The sequence below is a fragment of the Chenopodium album genome, chromosome 26 (assembly GCF_948465745.1).
Source record: "Chenopodium album chromosome 26, dcCheAlbu1.1, whole genome shotgun sequence".
Classification (NCBI taxonomy): Eukaryota; Viridiplantae; Streptophyta; class Magnoliopsida; order Caryophyllales; family Amaranthaceae; genus Chenopodium; species Chenopodium album.
The window spans coordinates 26,048,195-26,068,209 of NC_137859.1; positions in this window are offsets into that span (position 1 = coordinate 26,048,195).

Consider the following 20,015-nt stretch of genomic DNA (forward strand, 5'->3'; position numbering starts at 1 on the left):
AAAGTTAAACACTTTCAACAATGCTTTTAAAATCAAATGAAAGTCAAATGCATTTAACAAAGCTAATTGAGTCAAATGAAAGTCAAATGCATTCCACAAAACAAATTGAGTCAAACGAAAGTCAAACACTTTCAACAAAGCTTTTAAAATCAAATGAAAGTCAAATACATTCAAACAAAGCATATTGAATAAAATGAAAGTCAATTGCATTCCATAATGCTAATAGAGTCAAATAAAGTCAAACACATTCAACAAAGCTAATTGAGTTAAATGAAAGTCAAACACACTCAAACAAAGCTTTTTGAATCAAATAAAAGTCAAATGTATTCAATAAAGGTAATTAAGTCAAATGAAAGTCAAACACTTTCGACAAAGCTTTTAGAATCAAATGAAAGTGAAATACATTCAAACAAAGCTTTTTGAATCAAATGAAAGTCAATTGCATTCAACAAAGCTAATTGAGTCAAATGTAAGTCAAACACATTCCACATTGCTAATTGAGTCAAATGAAAGTAAAACACATTCAACAAAGCTAATTGAGTCAAATGAAAGGCAATTGCATTCCACAATGCTAATTGAGTCAAATGAAAAGTCAAACACATTCAAACAAAGCTAATTGAGTCAAATGAAAGTCAAACACATTCAAACAAAGCTTTTTGAATCAAATGAAAGTCAAATGCATTCAACAAAGCTAATTCAGTCAAATGAAAGTCAAACACTTTCAACAAAGCTTTTAGAATCAAATGAAAGTCAAATACATTCAAAGAAACCTTTTTGAATCAAATGAAAGTCAATTGCATTCCACAATGCTAATTGAGTCTAATGAAGTAAAACACATTCAACAAAGCTAATTGAGTCAAATGAAAGTCAATTGCATTCCACAATGCTAATTGAGTCAAATGAAAAGTCAAACACATTCTACAAAGCTAATTGAGTCAAATGAAAGTCAAAAACATTCAAACAAAGCTTTTTGAACCAAATGAAAGTCAAATGCATTCAACAAAGCTAATTCAGTCAAATGAAAGTCAAACACTTTCAACAAAGCTTTTAGAATCAAATGAAAGTCAAATACATTCAAAGAAAGTTTTTTGAATCAAATGAAATTCAATTGCATTCCACAATGCTAATTGAGTCTAATGAAGTAAAACACATTCAACAAAGCTAATTGAGTCAAATGAAAGTCAATTGCATTCCACAATGCTAATTGAGTCAAATGAAAAGTCAAACACATTCTACAAAGCTAATTGAGTCAAATGAAAGTCAAACACATTCAAACAAAGCTTTTTGAACCAAATGAAAGTCAAATGCATTCAACAAAGCTAATTGAGTCAAATGAAAGTCAAACACTTTCGACAAAGCTTTTAGAATCAAATGAAAGTCAAATACATTTAACAAAGCTAATTGAGTTAAATGTAAGTCAAACACTTTCAACAAAGCTTTTAGAACCAAATGAAAGTCAACTAAATTCAAACAAAGCTTTTTGAATCAAATGAAAGTCAATTGCATTCAACAAAGCTAATTGAGTCAAATGAAAGTCAAACACTTTGAACAAAGCTTTTAGAATCAAATGCGTCAAATACATTCAAACAAAGCTTTTTGAATCAATTGAAAGTCAATTGCAATTCACAATGCTAATTGAGTCAAATGAAAGTCAAACACATTCAACAAAGCTAATTGAGTCAAATGAAAGTCATACATTATCAACAATGCTTTTAAAATCAAATGAAAGTCAAATGCATTTAACAAAGCTAATTGAGTCAAATGAAAGTCAAATGCATTCCACAAAACAAATTGAGTCAAACGAAAGTCAAACACTTTCAACAAAGCTTTTAAAATCAAATGAAAGTCAAATACATTCAAACAAAGCTTATTGAATAAAATGAAAGTCAATTGCATTCCATAATGCTAATAGAGTCAAATAAAGTCAAACACATTCAACAAAGCTAATTGAGTTAAATGAAAGTCAAACACACTCAAACAAAGCTTTTTGAATCAAATAAAAGTCAAATGTATTCAATAAAGGTAATTAAGTCAAATGAAAGTCAAACACTTTCGACAAAGCTTTTAGAATCAAATGAAAGTGAAATACATTCAAACAAAGCTTTTTGAATCAAATGAAAGTCAATTGCATTCAACAAAGCTAATTGAGTCAAATGTAAGTCAAACACATTCAACAAAGCTAATTGATTCAAATAAAAGTTAAACACATTCAAACAAAGCTTTTTTTTAATCAAATGAAAGTCAAATGCATTCAACAAAGCTAATTGAGTCAAATAAAAGTAAAACAATTTCAACAAAGCTTTTAGAATCAAGAAAGTCAATTACATTCAAATAAAGCTTTTTGAATCAAATGAATAGTCAAATCCATTCCACAATGCTAATTAACTCAAATGAAAGTCAAACACATACAAAAAAGCTAATTGAGTCAAATGAAAGTCATTCACATTCAAACAAAGCTTTTTGAATCAAATGAAAATCAAATGCATACAACAAAGCTAATTGAGTCAAATGAAAGTCAAATGCATTCAACAAAGATTTTAGAATCAAATGAAAGTCAAATACATTCAAACAAAGCTTTTTGAATCAAATGAAAGTCAATTGCATTCAACAAATCTAATTGAGTCAAATGAAAGTCAAACACTTTCGACAAAGCTTTTAGCATGAAATGAAAGTCAAATACATTCAAACAAAGCTTTTTTAATCAAATGAAAGTTAATTGCATTCAGCAAAGCTAATTGAGTCAAATGAAAGTCAAACACTTTCAACAAAGCTTTTAGATACAAATGAAAGTCAAATGCATTCAAACAAAGCTTTTTGAATCAAATGAAAGTCAATTGCATTCCACAACGCTAATTGAGTTAAATGAAAGTCAAACACATTCACCAAATCTAATTGAGTCAAATGAAATTTAAACACATTCAAACAAAGCTTTTAGAATCAAATGAAAGTCAAATACTTTCAAATAAAGCTTTTTGAATCAAATGAAAGTCAATTGCATTCCACAATGCTAATTGAGTCAAATGAAAGTCAAACACATTCAACAAAGCTAATTGAGTCAAATGAAAATCAAACAAATTCAAACTAAGCTTTTTGAAATAATGAAAGTCAAATGCATTCAACAAAGATAATTGAGTCAAATGAGAGTCAAACACATTCTCCAAAGCTAAATGAGTCAAATGAAAGTCAAACACATTCACCAAAGCTAATTGAGTCAAATGAAAGTCAAACACATTCACCAAAGCTAATTGAGTCAAATGAAAGTCAAACACATTCAAACAAAGCTTTTTGAATCAAATAAAAATCAAATGCATTCAACAAAGCTAATTGAGTCAAATGAAAGTCAAACACTTTTAACAAAGCTTTTAGAATAAAATGAAAGTCAAATACATTCAAACAAGGCTTTTTAAATCAAATGAAAGTCTATTGTATTCCACAATGGTAATTGAGTCAAATGGAAGTCAAAGACATTCCCCAAAGCTAATTGAGTCAAATGAAAGTGAAACACATTCAAACAAAGCTTTTTGAATTAAATGAAAGTCAATTGCATTCCACAATGCTAATTGAGTCAAAGGAAAGTCAAACACATTCAACAAAGCTTATTGAGTCAAATGAAATTCAAACTCATTTAAACAAAGCTTTTTGAATCAAATGAAAGTCATATGCATTCAACAAAGCTAATTGAGTCAAATGAAAGTCAAACACTTTCAACAAAGCTTTTAGAATCAAATGAAAGTCAAATACATTCAAACAAAGCTTTTTTAGTCAAATGAAAGTCAATTGCATTCCACAATGCTAATGGAGTCAAATGAAAGTCAAACACATTCAACAAAGCTAATTGAGTCAAATGAAAGTCAAAACATTCAAACAAAGCTTTTTGATTCAAATGAAAGTCAAATGCATTCAACAAAGCTAATTGAGCAAATGAAAGTCAAACACTTTAAACACATCTTTTAAAATCAAATGAAAGTCAAATACATTTAATCAAAGCTTTGTGAATCAAATGAAAGTCAATTGCATTCCACAATGCTAATTGAGTCAAAGGAAAGTCAAACACATTCAACAAAGCTAATTGAGTCAAATGAAAGTCAAACTCATTTAAACAAAGCTTTTTGAATCAAATGAAAGTCATATGCATTCAACAAAGCTAATTGAGTCAAATGAAAGTCAAACACTTTCGAAAAAGATTGTAGAATGAAATGAAAGTCAAATACATTCAAACAAAGCTATTTTAGTCAAATGAAAGTCAATTGCATTCCACAATGCTAATTGAGTCAAATGAAAGTCAAACACATTCAACAAAGCTAATTGAGACAAATGAAAGTCAAACACATTCAAACAAAGCTTTTTGAATCAAATGAAAGTCAAATGCATTCAACAAGGCTAATTGAGTCAAATGAAAGTCAAACACTTTCAACAAAGCTTTTAGAATCAAATGAAAGTCAAATGCATTCAAACAAAGCTTTAAGAATCAAATGAAAGTCAGTTGCATTCCACAATGCTAATAGAGTCAAATGAAAGTCAAACACATTCACCAAATCTAATTGAGTCAAATGAAAGTTAAACACATTCAAACAAAGCTTTTAGAATCAAATGAAAGTCAAATACTTTCAAATAAAGCTTTTTGAATGAAATGAAAGTCAATTGCATTCCACAATGCTAATTGAGTCAAATGAAAGTCAAACACATTCAATAAAGCTAATTGAGTCAAATGAAAGTCAAACACATTCAAACAAAGCTTTTTGAAATAATGAAAGTCAAATGCATTCAACAAAGATAATTGAGTCAAATGAGAGTCAAACACATTCTCCAAAGCTAATTGAGTCAAATGAAAGTCAAACACATTCACCAAAGCTAATTGAGTCAAATGAAAGTCAACCACATTCACGAAAGCTAATTGAGTCAAATGAAAATCAAACACATTCAAACAAAGCTTTTTGAATCAAATAAAAATCAAATGCATTCAACAAAGCTAATTGAGTCAAATGAAATTCAAACAGTTTTAACAAAGCTTTTAGAATCAAATGAAAGTCAAATACATTCAAACAAGGCTTTTTAAATCAAATGAAAGTCAATTGCATTCCACAAAGCTAATTAAGTCAAATGGAAGTCAAAGACATTCCCCAAAGCTAATTGAGTTAAATGAAAGTGAAACACATTCAAACAAAGCTTTTTGAATCAAATGAAAGTCGAATGCATTCTACAAAGCTAATTGAGTCAAATGAAAGTTAAACACTTTCAACAAAGCTTTTCGAATCAAATGAATGTCAAATATATTTAAACAAAGCTTTTTAATCAAATAAAAGTCAACTGCATTCCACAATTCTAATTGAGTCAAATGATAGTCAAACACATTCACCAAAGCTAATTGAGTCAAATGAAAGTCAAACACATTCAAACAATGCTTGTTGAATAAAATGAAAGTCAACTGCATTGAACAAAGCTAAAGTCAAATGAAAGTCAAACACTTTTAACAAAGCTTTTAGAATCAAATGAAAGTCAATCACATTCAAACTAAGCTATTTAAATCAAATGAAAGTCAATTGCATTCGACAATGCTGATTGAGATAAATGAAAGTAAAACACATTCAACAAAGCTAATTTCGTCAAATGAAAGTCAATTGCACTCCACGATGCTAATTGAGTCAATTGGAACTCAAACACATTCACCAAAGTTAATTGATTCAAAAGAAACTCAAACACATTCAAACAAAGCTTTTTGAATCAAATGAAAGTCAAACAAATTCAACAAAGCTTTTAGAATCAAATGAAAGTCAAATAAATTCGAACAAAGCTTTTTGAATCAAATGAAAGTCAATTACATTCCATAATGCTAATTGAGTCAAATGAAAGTCAAACACATTCCACATTGCTAATTGAGTCAAATGAAAGTAAAACACATTTAACAAAGCTAATTGAGTCAAATGAAAGTCAATTGCATTCCACAATGCTAATTGAGTCAAATGAAAAGTCAAACACATTCAAACAAAGCTTTTTAAATCAAATGAAAGTAAAATGCATTCAACGAAGCTAATTGAGTCAAATAAAAGTCAAACATTTTCAACAAAGCTTTTAGAATCAAATGAAAGTCAAATACATTCAAACAAAGCTTTTTGAATCAAATGAAAGTCAAATGCATTCAACAAAGCTAATTGAGTCAAATGAAAGTCAAACACTTTCGACAAAGATTTTAGAATGAAATGAAAGTTAAATACATTCAAACAAAGCTTTTTGAAACAAATGAAAGTCAATTGCATTCAACAAAGCTAATTGAGTCAAATGAATGTCAAACACTTTGAACAAAGCTTTTAGAATCAAATGAGTCAAATACATTCAAACAAAGCTTTTTGAATCAATTGAAAGTCAATTGCATTCCACAATGCTAATTGAGTCAAATTAAAGTCAAACACATTCGACAAAGCTAATTGAGTCAAATGAAAGTCAAACACTTTCAACAATGCTTTTAAAATCAAATTAAAGTCAAATGCATTTAACAAAGCTAATTGAGTCAAATGAAAGTCAAATGCATTCAACAAAACAAATTGAGTCAAATGAAAGTCAAACACTTTCAACAAAGCTTTTAGAATCAAATAAAAGTCAAATACATTCAAACAAAGCTTTTTGAATCAAATGAAAGTCAATTGCATTCCACAATGCTAATTGAGTCAAATGAAAGTCAAACACATTCAACAAAGCTAATTAAGTGAAATGAAAGTCAAACACATTCAAACAAAGCTTTTTGAATCAAATGAAAGTCAATTGCATTCCATAATGCTAATAGAGTCAAATAAAGTCAAACACATTCAACAAAGCTAATTGAGTCAAATGAAAATCAAACACATTCAAACAAAGCTAAATTGATTCAAATGAAAGTTAAACACATTCAAACAAAGCTTTATTTAATCAAATGAATGTCAAATGTATTCAACACAGCTAATTGAGTCAAATGAAAGTCAAACAATTTCAACAAAGCTTTTAAAATCAAGAAAGTCAATTACATTCAAATAAAGCTTTTTGAATCAAATGAAAAGTCAATTCCATTCCACAATGCTAATTAACTCAAATGAAAGTTAAACACATACAAAAAAGCTAATTGAGTCAAATGAAAGTCAAACACATTCAAACAAAGCTTTTTGAATCAAAGGAAAATCAAATGCATTCAACAAAGCTAATTGAGTCAAATGAAAGTTAAATGCATTCAACAAAGATTTTAGAATCAAATGAAAGTCATATACATTCAAACAAAGCTTTTTGAATCAAATGAAAGTTAATTGCATTCCACAATGCTAATTAACTCAAATGAAACTCAAACACATTCAACAAAGCTAATTGAGTCAAATGAAAGTTAAACACATTCAAACAAAGCTTTTTGAATCAAATGAAAGTCAAATGCATTCAACGAAGCTAATTAAGTCAAATGAAAGTCAAACACTTTGAACACAGCTTTTAGAATCAAATGAAAGTCAAATACATTCAAACAAAACTTTTTGAATCAAATGAAAGTCAATTGCATTCCACAATGCTAATTGAGTCAAATGAAAGTCAAACATATTCAACAAAGCTAATTGAGTCAAATGAAAGTCAAACACATTCAAACAAAGCTTTTTGAATCAAATGAAAATCAAATGCATTCAACAAAGCTAATTCAGTCAAATGAAAGTCAAATGCATTCAACAAAGCTTTTAGCATCAAATGAAAGTCAAATACATTCAAACAAAGCTTTTTGAATCAAATGAAAATCAATTGCATTCCACAATACTAATTGAGTCAAACAATAGTCAAACACATTCAACAAAGATAATTGACTGAAATGAAAGTCAAACACATTCAAACAAAGCTTTTTGATTCAAATGAAAGTCAAATGCATTCAACAAAGCTAATTGAGCAAATGAAAGTCAAACACTTTGAACACAGCTTTTAAAATCAAATGAAAGTCAAATACATTCAAACAAAGCTTTGTGAATCAAATGAAAGTCAATTGCATTCCACAATGCTAATTAAGTCAAAGGAAAGTCAAACACATTCAACAAAGCTAATTGAGTCAAATGAAAGTCAAACTCATATAAACAAAGCTTTTTGAATCAAATGAAAGTCATATGCATTCAACAAAGCTAATTGAGTCAAATGAAAGTCAAACACTTTTGAAAAAGATTTTAGAATGAAATGAAAGTCAAATACATTCAAACAAAGCTATTTTAGTCAAATGAAAGTCAATTGCATTCCACAATGCTAATTGATTCAAATGAAAGTCAAACACATTCAACATAGCTAATTGAGTCAAATGAATGTCAAACACATTCAAACAAAGCTTTTTGAATCAAATGAAAGTCAAATGCATTCAACAAAGGTAATTGAGTCAAATGAAAGTCAAATGCATTCAACATAGCTAATTGAGTCAAATAAAAGTCAAACACTTTCAACAAAGCTTTTAAAATCAAATGAAAATCAAATGCATTCAACAAAGCTAATTGAGTCAAATGAAAGTCAAACACTTTCAACAAAGCTTTTAGAATCAAATGAAAGTCAAATGCATTCAAACAAAGCTTTAAGAATCAAATGAAAGTCAGTTGCATTCCACAATGCTAATAGAGTCAAATGAAAGTCAAACACATTCACCAAATTTAATTGAGTCAAATGAAAGTTAAACACATTCAAACAAAGCTTTTAGAATCAAATGAAAGTCAAATACTTTTAAATAAAGCTTTTTGAATCAAATGAAAGTCAATTGCATTCCACAATGCTAATTGAGTCAAATGAAAGACAAACACATTCAATAAAGCTAATTGAGTCAAATGAAAGTCAAACACATTCGACAAAGCTAATTGAGTCAAATGAAAGTCAAACACTTTCAACAATGCTTTTAAAATCAAATTAAAGTCAAATGCATTTAACAAAGCTAATTGAGTCAAATGAAAGTCAAATGCATTCAACAAAACAAATTGTGTCAAATGAAAGTCAAACACTTTCAATAAAGCTTTTAGAATCAAATAAAAGTCAAATACATTCAAACAAAGCTTTTTGAATCAAATGAAAGTCAATTGCATTCCATAATGCTAATAGAGTCAAATAAAGTCAAACACATTCAACAAAGCTAATTGAGTTAAATGAAAGTGAAACACATTCAAACAAAGTTTTTTGAATCAAATAAAAGTTAAATGTATTCAATAAAGCTAATTGAGTTAAATGAAAGTCAAACACTTTCAAAAAAACTTTTAGAATCAAATGAAAGTCAAATACATTCAAACAAAGCTTTTTTAATCAAATTAAGTCAATTGAATTCCACAATGCTAATTGAGTCAAATGAAAGTCAAACACATTCAACAAAGCTAATTGATTCAAATGAAAGTTAAACACATTCAAACAAAGCTTTTTTTAATCAAATGAATGTCAAATGCATTCAACAAAGCTAACTGAGTCAAATGAAAGTCAAACAATTTCAACAAAGCTTTTAGAATCATGAAAGTCAATTACATTCAAATAAAGCTTTTTGAATCAAATGAAAAGTCAATTCCATTCCACAATGCTAATTAACTCAAATGAAAGTTAAACACATACAAAAAAGCTAATTGAGTCAAATGAAAGTCAAACACATTCAAACAAAGCTTTTTGAATCAAAGGAAAATCAAATGCATTCAACAAAGCTAATTGAGTCAAATGACAGTCAAATGCATTCAACAAAGATTTTAGAATCAAATGAAAGTCAAATACATTCAAACAAAGCTTTTTGAATCAAATGAAAGTTAATTGCATTCCACAATGCTAATTAACTCAAATGAAACTCAAACACATTCAACAAAGCTAATTGAGTCAAATGAAAGTTAAACACATTCAAACAAAGCTTTTTGAATCAAATGAAAGTCAAATGCATTCAACGAAGCTAATTAAGTCAAATAAAAGTCAAACACTTTGAACACGGCTTTTAGAATCAAATGAAAGTCAAATACATTCAAACAAAACTTTTTGAATCAAATGAAAGTCAATTGCATTCCACAATGCTAATTGAGTCAAATGAAAGTCAAACACATTCAACAAAGCTAATTGAGTCAAATGAAAGTCAAACACATTCAAACAAAGCTTTTTGAATCAAATGAAAATCAAATGCATTCAACAAAGCTAATTCAGTCAAATGAAAGTCAAATGCATTCAACAAAGCTTTTAGCATCAAATGAAAGTCAAATACATTCAAACAAAGCTTTTTGAATCAAATGAAAGTCAATTGCATTCCACAATGCTAATTGAGTCAAACAATAGTCAAACACATTTAACCAAGATAATTGACTGAAATGAAAGTCAAACACATTCAAACAAAGCTTCTTGATTCAAATGAAAGTCAAATGCATTCAACAAAGCTAATTGAGCAAATGAAAGTCAAACACTTTGAACACAGCTTTTAAAATCAAATGAAAGTCAAATACATTCAAACAAAGCTTTGTGAATCAAATGAAAGTCAATTGCATTCCACAATGCTAATTGAATCAAAGGAAAGTCAAACACATTCAACAAAGCTAATTGAGTCAAATGAAAGTAAAACTCATTTAAACAAAGCTTTTTGAATCAAATGAAAGTCATATGCATTCAACAAAGCTAATTGAGTCAAATGAAAGCCAAACACTTTTGAAAAAGATTTTAGAATGAAATGAAAGTCAAATACATTCAAACAAAGCTATTTTAGTCAAATGAAAGTCAATTGCATTCCACAATGCTAATTGAGTCAAATGAAAGTCAAACACATTCAACAAAGCTAATTGAGTCAAATGAATGTCAAACACATTCAAACAAAGCTTTTTGAATCAAATGAAAGTCAAATGCATTCGACAAAGCTAATTGAGTCAAATGAAAGTCAAATGCATTCAACATAGCTAATTGAGTCAAATAAAAGTCAAACACTTTCAACAAAGCTTTTAGAATCAAATGAAAGTCAAATGCATTCAACAAAGCTAATTGAGTCAAATGAAAGTCAAACACTTTCAACAAAGCTTTTAGAATCAAATGAAAGTCAAATGCATTCAAACAAAGCTTTAAGAATCAAATGAAAGTCAGTTGCATTCCACAATGCTAATAGAGTCAAATGAAAGTCAAACACATTCACCAAATCTAATTGAGTCAAATGAAAGTTAAACACATTCAAACAAAGCTTTTAGAATCAAATGAAAGTCAAATACTTTCAAATAAAGCTTTTTGAATCAAATGAAAGTCAACTGCATTCCACAATGCTAATTGAGTCAAATGGAAGTCAAACACATTCAATAAAGCTAATTGAGTCAAATGAAAGTCAAACACATTCGACAAAGCTAATTGAGTCAAATGAAAGTCAAACACTTTCAACAATGCTTTTAAAATCATATTAAAGTCAAATGCATTTAACAAAGCTAATTGAGTCAAATGAAAGTCAAATGCATTCAACAAAACAAATTGAGTCAAATGAAAGTCAAACACTTTCAACAAAGCTTTTAGAATCAACTAAAAGTCAAATACATTCAAACAAAGCTTTTTGAATCAAATGAAAGTCAATTGCATTCCATAATGCTAATAGAGTCAAATAAAGTCAAACACATTCAACAAAGCTAATTGAGTTAAATGAAAGTGAAACACATTCAAACAAAGTTTTTTGAATCAAATAAAAGTTAAATGTATTCAATAAACCTAATTGAGTTAAATGAAAGTCAAACACTTTCAAAAAAAATTTTAGAATCAAATGAAAGTCAAATACATTCAAACAAAGCTTTTTTAATCAAATTAAGTCAATTGAATTCCACAATGCTAATTGAGTCAAATGAAAGTCAAACACATTCAACAAAGCTAATTGATTCAAATGAAAGTTAAACACATTCAAACAAAGCTTTTTTTAATCAAATGAATGTCAAATGCATTCAACAAAGCTAATTAAGTCAAATGAAAGTCAAACAATTTCAACAAAGCTTTTAGAATCAAGAAAGTCAATTACATTCAAATAAAGCTTTTTGAATCAAATGAAAAGTCAATTCCATTCCACAATGCTAATTAACTCAAATGAAAGTTAAACACATACAAAAAAGCTAATTGAGTCAAATGAAAGTCAAACACATTCAAACAAAGCTTTTTGAATCAAAGGAAAATCAAATGCATTTAACAAAGCTAATTGAGTCAAATGAAAGTCAAATGCATTCAACAAAGATTTTAGAATCAAATGAAAGTCAAATACATTCAAACAAAGCTTTTAGAATCAAATGAAAGTTAATTGCATTCCACAATGCTAATTAACTCAAATGAAACTCAAACACATTCAACAAAGCTAATTGAGTCAAATGAAAGTCAAACACATTCAAACAAAGCTTTTTGAATCAAATGAAAGTCAAATGCATTCAACGAAGCTAATTAAGTCAAATGAAAGTCAAACACTTTGAACACAGCTTTTAGAATCAAATGAAAGTCAAATACATTCAAACAAAACTTTTTGAATCAAATGAAAGTCAATTGCATTCCACAATGCTAATTGAGTCAAATGAAAGTCAAACACATTCAACAAAGCTAATTGAGTCAAATGAAAGTCAAACACATTCAAACAAAGCTTTTTTAATCAAATGAAAATCAAATGCATTCAACAAAGCTAATTCAGTCAAATGAAAGTCAAATGCATTCAACAAAGCTTTTAGCATCAAATGAAAGTCAAATACATTCAAACAAAGCTTTTTGAATCAAATGAAAGTCAATTGCATTCCACAATGCCAATTGAGTCAAACAATAGTCAAACACATTCAACAAAGATAATTGACTGAAATGAAAGTCAAACACATTCAAACAAAGCTTTTTGATTCAAATGAAAGTCAAATGCATTCAACAAAGCTAATTGAGCAAATGAAAGTCAAACACTTTGAACACAGCTTTTAAAATCAAATGAAAGTCAAATACATTCAAACAAAGCTTTGTGAATCAAATGAAAGTCAATTGCATTCCACAATGCTAATTGAGTCAAAGGAAAGTCAAACACATTCAACAAAGCTAATTGAGTCAAATGAAAGTAAAACTCATTTAAACAAAGCTTTTTGAATCAAATGAAAGTCATATGCATTCAACAAAGCTAATTGAGTCAAATGAAATTCAAACACTTTTGAAAAAGATTTTAGATTGAAATGAAAGTCAAATACATTCAAACAAAGCTATTTTAGTCAAATGAAAGTCAATTGCATTCCACAATGCTAATTGAGTCAAATGAAAGTCAAACACATTCAACAAAGCTAATTGAGTCAAATGAATGTCAAACACATTCAAACAAAGCTTTTTGAATCAAATGAAAGTCAAATGCATTCGACAAAGCTAATTGAGTCAAATGAAAGTCAAATGCATTCAACATAGCTAATTGAGTCAAATAAAAGTCAAACACTTTCAACAAAGCTTTTAGAATCAAATGAAAGTCAAATGCATTCAACAAAGCTAATTGAGTCAAATGAAAGTCAAACACTTTCAACAAAGCTTTTAGAATCAAATGAAACTCAAATGCATTCAAACAAAGCTTTAAGAATCAAATGAAAGTCAGTTGCATTCCACAATGCTAATAGAGTCAAATGAAAGTCAAACACATTCACCAAATCTAATTGAGTCAAATGAAAGTTAAACACATTCAAGCAAAGCTTTTAGAATCAAATGAAAGTCAAATACTTTCAAATAAAGCTTTTTGAATCAAATGAAAGTCAATTGCATTCCACAATGCTAATTGAGTCAAATGGAAGTCAAACACATTCAATAAAGCTAATTGAGTCAAATGAAAGTCAAACACATTCGACAAAGCTAATTAAGTCAAATGAAAGTCAAACACTTTCAACAATGCTTTTAAAATCATATTAAAGTCAAATGCATTTAACAAAGCTAATTGAGTCAAATGAAAGTCAAATGCATTCAACAAAACAAATTGAGTCAAATGAAAGTCAAACACTTTCAACAAAGCTTTTAGAATCAACTAAAAGTCAAATACATTCAAACAAAGCTTTTTGAATCAAATGAAAGTCAATTGCATTCCATAATGCTAATAGAGTCAAATAAAGTCAAACACATTCAACAAAGCTAATTGAGTTAAATGAAAGTGAAACACATTCAAACAAAGTTTTTTGAATCAAATAAAAGTTAAATGTATTCAATAAAGCTAATTGAGTTAAATGAAAGTCAAACACTTTCAAAAAAACTTTTAGAATCAAATGAAAGTCAAATACATTCAAACAAAGCTTTTTTAATCAAATTAAGTCAATTGAATTCCACAATGCTAATTGAGTCAAATGAAAGTCAAACACATTCAACAAAGCTAATTGATTCAAATGAAAGTTAAACACATTCAAACAAAGCTTTTTTTAATCAAATGAATGTCAAATGCATTCAACAAAGCTAATTGAGTCAAATGAAAGTCAAACAATTTCAACAAAGCTTTTAGAATCAAGAAAGTCAATTACATTCAAATAAAGCTTTTTGAATCAAATGAAAAGTCAATTCCATTCCACAATGCTAATTAACTCAAATGAAAGTTAAACACATACAAAAAAGCTAATTGAGTCAAATGAAAGTCAAACACATTCAAACAAAGCTTTTTGAATCAAAGGAAAATCAAATGCATTTAACAAAGCTAATTGAGTCAAATGAAAGTCAAATGCATTCAACAAAGATTTTAGAATCAAATGAAAGTCAAATACATTCAAACAAAGCTTTTTGAATCAAATGAAAGTTAATTGCATTCCACAATGCTAATTAACTCAAATGAAACTCAAACACATTCAACAAAGCTAATTGAGTCAAATGAAAGTTAAACACATTCAAACAAAGCTTTTTGAATCAAATGAAAGTCAAATGCATTCAACGAAGCTAATTAAGTCAAATGAAAGTCAAACACTTTGAACACAGCTTTTAGAATCAAATGAAAGTCAAATACATTCAAACAAAACTTTTTGAATCAAATGAAAGTCAATTGCATTCCACAATGCTAATTGAGTCAAATGAAAGTCAAACACATTCAACAAAGCTAATTGAGTCAAATGAAAGTCAAACACATTCAAACAAAGCTTTTTTAATCAAATGAAAATCAAATGCATTCAACAAAGCTAATTCAGTCAAATGAAAGTCAAATGCATTCAACAAAGCTTTTAGCATCAAATGAAAGTCAAATACATTCAAACAAAGCTTTTTGAATCAAATGAAAGTCAATTGCATTCCACAATGCCAATTGAGTCAAACAATAGTCAAACACATTCAACAAAGATAATTGACTGAAATGAAAGTCAAACACATTCAAACAAAGCTTTTTGATTCAAATGAAAGTCAAATGCATTCAACAAAGCTAATTGAGCAAATGAAAGTCAAACACTTTGAACACAGCTTTTAAAATCAAATGAAAGTCAAATACATTCAAACAAAGCTTTGTGAATCAAATGAAAGTCAATTGCATTCCACAATGCTAATTGAGTCAAAGGAAAGTCAAACACATTCAACAAAGCTAATTGAGTCAAATGAAAGTCAAACTCATTTAAACAAAGCTTTTTGAATCTAATGAAAGTCATATGCATTCAACAAAGCTAATTGAGTCAAAAGAAAGTCAAACACTTTTGAAAAAGATTTTAGAATGAATTGAAAGTCAAATACATTCAAACAAAGCTATTTTAGTCAAATGAAAGTCAATTGCATTCCACAATGCTAATTGAGTCAAATAAAAGTCAAACACATTCAACAAAGCTAATTGAGTCAAATGAATGTCAAACACATTCAAACAAAGCTTTTTGAATCAAATGAAAGTATAATGCATTCAACAAAGCTAATTGAGTCAAATGAAAGTCAAATGCATTCAATATAGCTAAGTGAGTCAAATAAAAGTCAAACACTTTCAACAAAGCTTTTAGAATCAACTAAAAGTCAAATACATTCAAACAAAGCTTTTTGAATCAAATGAAAGTCAATTGCATTCCATAATGCTAATAGAGTCAAATAAAGTCAAACACATTCAACAAAGCTAATTGAGTTAAATGAAAGTGAAACACATTCAAACAAAGTTTTCTGAATCAAATAAAAGTTAAATGTATTTAATAAAGCTAATTGAGCTAAATGAAAGTCAAACACTTTCAAAAAAACTTTTAGAATCAAATGAAATTCAAATACATTCAAACAAAGCTTTTTTAATCAAATTAAGTCAATTGAATTCCACAATGCTAATTGAGTCAAATGAAAGTCAAACACATTCAACAAAGCTAATTGATTCAAATGAAAGTTAAACACATTCAAACAAAGCTTGTTTTAATCAAATGAATGTCAAATGCATTCAACAAAGCTAATTGAGTCAAATGAAAGTCAAACAATTTCAACAAAGCTTTTAGAATCAAGAAAGTCAATTACATTCAAATAAAGCTTTTTGAATCAAATGAAAAATCAATTCCATTCCACAATGCTAATTAACTCAAATGAAAGTTAAACACATACAAAAAAGCTAATTGAGTCAAATGAAAGTCAAATACATTCAAACAAAGCTTTTTGAATCAAAGGAAAATCAAATGCATTTAACAAAGCTAATTGAGTCAAATGAAAGTCAAATGCATTCAACAAAAATTTTAGAATCAAATGAAAGTCAAATACATTCAAACAAAGCTTTTTGAATCAAATGAAAGTTAATTGCATTCCACAATGCTAATTAACTCAAATGAAACTCAAACACATTCAACAAAGCTAATTGAGTCAAATGAAAGTTAAACACATTCAAACAGAGCTTTTTGAATCAAATGAAAGTCAAATGCATTCAACGAAGCTAATTAAGTCAAATGAAAGTCAAACACTTTGAATACAGCTTTTAGAATCAAATGAAAGTCAAATACATTCAAACAAAACTTTTTGAATCAAATGAAAGTCAATTGCATTCCACAATGCTAATTGAGTAAAATGAAAGTCAAACATATTCAACAAAGCTAATTGAGTCAAATGAAAGTCAAACACATTCAAACAAAGCTTTTTGAATCAAATGAAAATCAAATGCATTCAACAAAGCTAATTCAGTCAAATGAAAGTCAAATGCATTCAACAAAGCTTTTAGCATCAAATGAAAGTCAAATACATTCAAACAAAGCTTTTTGAATCAAATGAAAGTCAATTGCATTCCACAATGCTAATTGAGTCAAACAATAGTCAAACACATTCAACAAAGATCATTGACTGAAATGAAAGTCAAACACATTCAAACAAAGCTTTTTGATTCAAATGAAAGTCAAATGCATTCAACAAAGCTAATTGAGCAAATGAAAGTCAAACACTTTGAACACAGCTTTTAAAATCAACTGAAAGTCAAATACATTCAAACAAAGCTTTGTGAATCAAATGAAAGTCAATTGCATTCCAAAATGCTAATTGAGTCAAAGGAAAGTCAAACACATTCAACAAAGCTAATTGAGTCAAATGAAAGTCAAACTCATTGAAACAAAGCTTTTTGAATCAAATGAAAGTCATATGCATTCAACAAAGCTAATTGAGTCAAATGAAAGTCAAACACTTTCGAAAAAGATTTTAGAATGAAATGAAAGTCAAATACATTCAAACAAAGCTATTTTAGTCAAATGAAAGTCAATTGCATTCCACAATGCTAATTGAATCAAATGAAAGTCAAACACATTTAACAAAGCTAATTGAGACAAATGAAAGTCAAACACATTCAAACAAAGCTTTTTGAATCAAATGAAAATCAAATGCATTCAACAAAGCTAATTGAGTCAAATGAAAGTCAAACACTTTCAACAAAGCTTTTAGAATCAAATGAAAGTCAAATGCATTCAAACAAAGCTTTAAGAATCAAATGAAAGTCAGTTGCATTCCACAATGCTAATAGAGTCAAATGAAAGTCAAACACATTCACCAAATCTAATTGAGTCAAATGAAAGTTAAACACATTCAAACAAAGCTTTTAGAATCAAATGAAAGTCAAATACTTTCAAATAAAGGTTTTTGAATCAAATGAAAGTCAATTGCATTCCACAATGCTAATTGAGTCAAATGAAAGTCAAACACATTCAATAAAGCTAATTGAGTCAAATGAAAGTCAAACACATTCAAACAAAGCTTTTTGAAATAATGAAAGTCAAATGCATTCAACAAAGATAATTGAGTCAAATGAGAGTTAAACACATTCTCCAAAGCTAATTGAGTCAAATGAAAGTCAAAACACATTCACCAAAGCTAATTGAGTCAAATGAAAGTCAAACACATTCACCAAAGCTAATTGAGTCAAATGAAAGTCAAACACATTCAACGAAGCTAATTAAGTCAAATGAAAGTCAAACACTTTGAACACAGCTTTTGGAATCAAATGAAAGTCAAATACATTCAAACAAAACTTTTTGAATCAAATGAAAGTCAATTGCATTCCACAATGCTAATTGAGTCAAATGAAAGCCAAACACATTCAACAAAGCTAATTGAGTCAAATGAAAGTCAAACATATTTAAACAAAGCTTTTTAATCAAATAAAAGTCAACTGCATTCCACAATTCTAATTGAGTCAAATGATAGTCAAACACATTCACCAAAGCTAATTGAGTCCAATGAAAGTCAAACACATTCAAACAATGCTTGTTGAATAAAATGAAAGTCAACTGCATTCAACAAAGCTAAAGTCAAATGAAAGTCAAACACTTTTAACAAAGCTTTTAGAATCAAATGAAAGTCAATCACATTCAAACTAAGCTTTTTGAATCAAATGAAAGTCAATTGCATTCGACAATGCTGATTGAGATAAATGAAAGTAAAACACATTCAACAAAGCTAATTTAGTCAAATGAAAGTCAATTGCACTCCACGATGCTAATTGAGTCAATTGGAACTCAAACACATTCACCAAAGTTAATTGATTCAAATGAAACTCAAACACATTCAAACAAAGCTTTTTGAATCAAATGAAAGTCAAATGCATTCAACAAAGCTAATTGACTCAAATGTAAGTCAAACACTTTCAACAAAGCTTTTAGAATCAAATGAAAGTCAAATACATTCAAACAAAACTTTTTGAATCAAATGAAAGTCAATTGCATTCCACAATGCTAATTGAGTCAAATGAAAGCCAAACACATTCAACAAAGCTAATTGAGTCAAATGAAAGTCAAACACATTCAAACAAAGCTTTTTGAATAAAATGAAAGTCAAATGCATTAAACAAAGCTAATTGAGTCAAATGAAAATCAAACACTTTTAACAAAGCTTTTTTAATCAAATGAAAGTCAATTACATTCCACAATGCTAATTGAGTCAAATGAAAGTCAAACACATTCAACAAAGCTAATTGAGTCAAATGAAAGTCAAATACATTCAAACGAAGCTTTTTGAATTAAATAAAAGTTAAATGCATTCAACAAAGCTAATTGAGTTAAATTAAAGTTAAACACTTTCAACAAAGCTTTTAGAATCAAATTAAAGTCAAATACATTCAAACAAAGCTTTTTGAATCAAATGAATGTCAATTGCATTGCACAAATCTAATTGAGTCAAATGACAGTCAAACACATTCAACAAAGCTAATTGAGTCCAATGAAAGCCTAACACATACAAACAAAGCTTTTTTAATTAAATGAAAGTCAATTGCATTCCACAATGCTAATTGAGTCAAACGAAAGTCAAACACATTCACCAAAGCTAATTGAGTCAAATGAAAGTCAAAAAAATTCAAACAAAGCTTTTTGAATCAAATGAAAGTCAAATGCATTCAACAAAGTTAATTGAGTCAAATAGAAGTCAAACACTTTCAACAAAGCTTTTAGAATCAAATGAATGTCAAATACATTCAAACAAAGCTTTTTTTAATCAAAAGAAAGACAATGCTTTCCACAATGTTAATTGAGTCAAATGAAAGTCAAACACATTCAATAAAGTTAATTGAGTTAAATGAAACACATTCAAACAAAGCTTTTTAAATCAAATGAAAGTCAAATGCATTCAACAAAGCTAATTGAATCAAATGAAATTCAAACACTTTAAACAAAGCTTTTGGAATCATATGAAAGTCAAATACATTCAAACAAAGCTTTTTAAATCAAATGAAA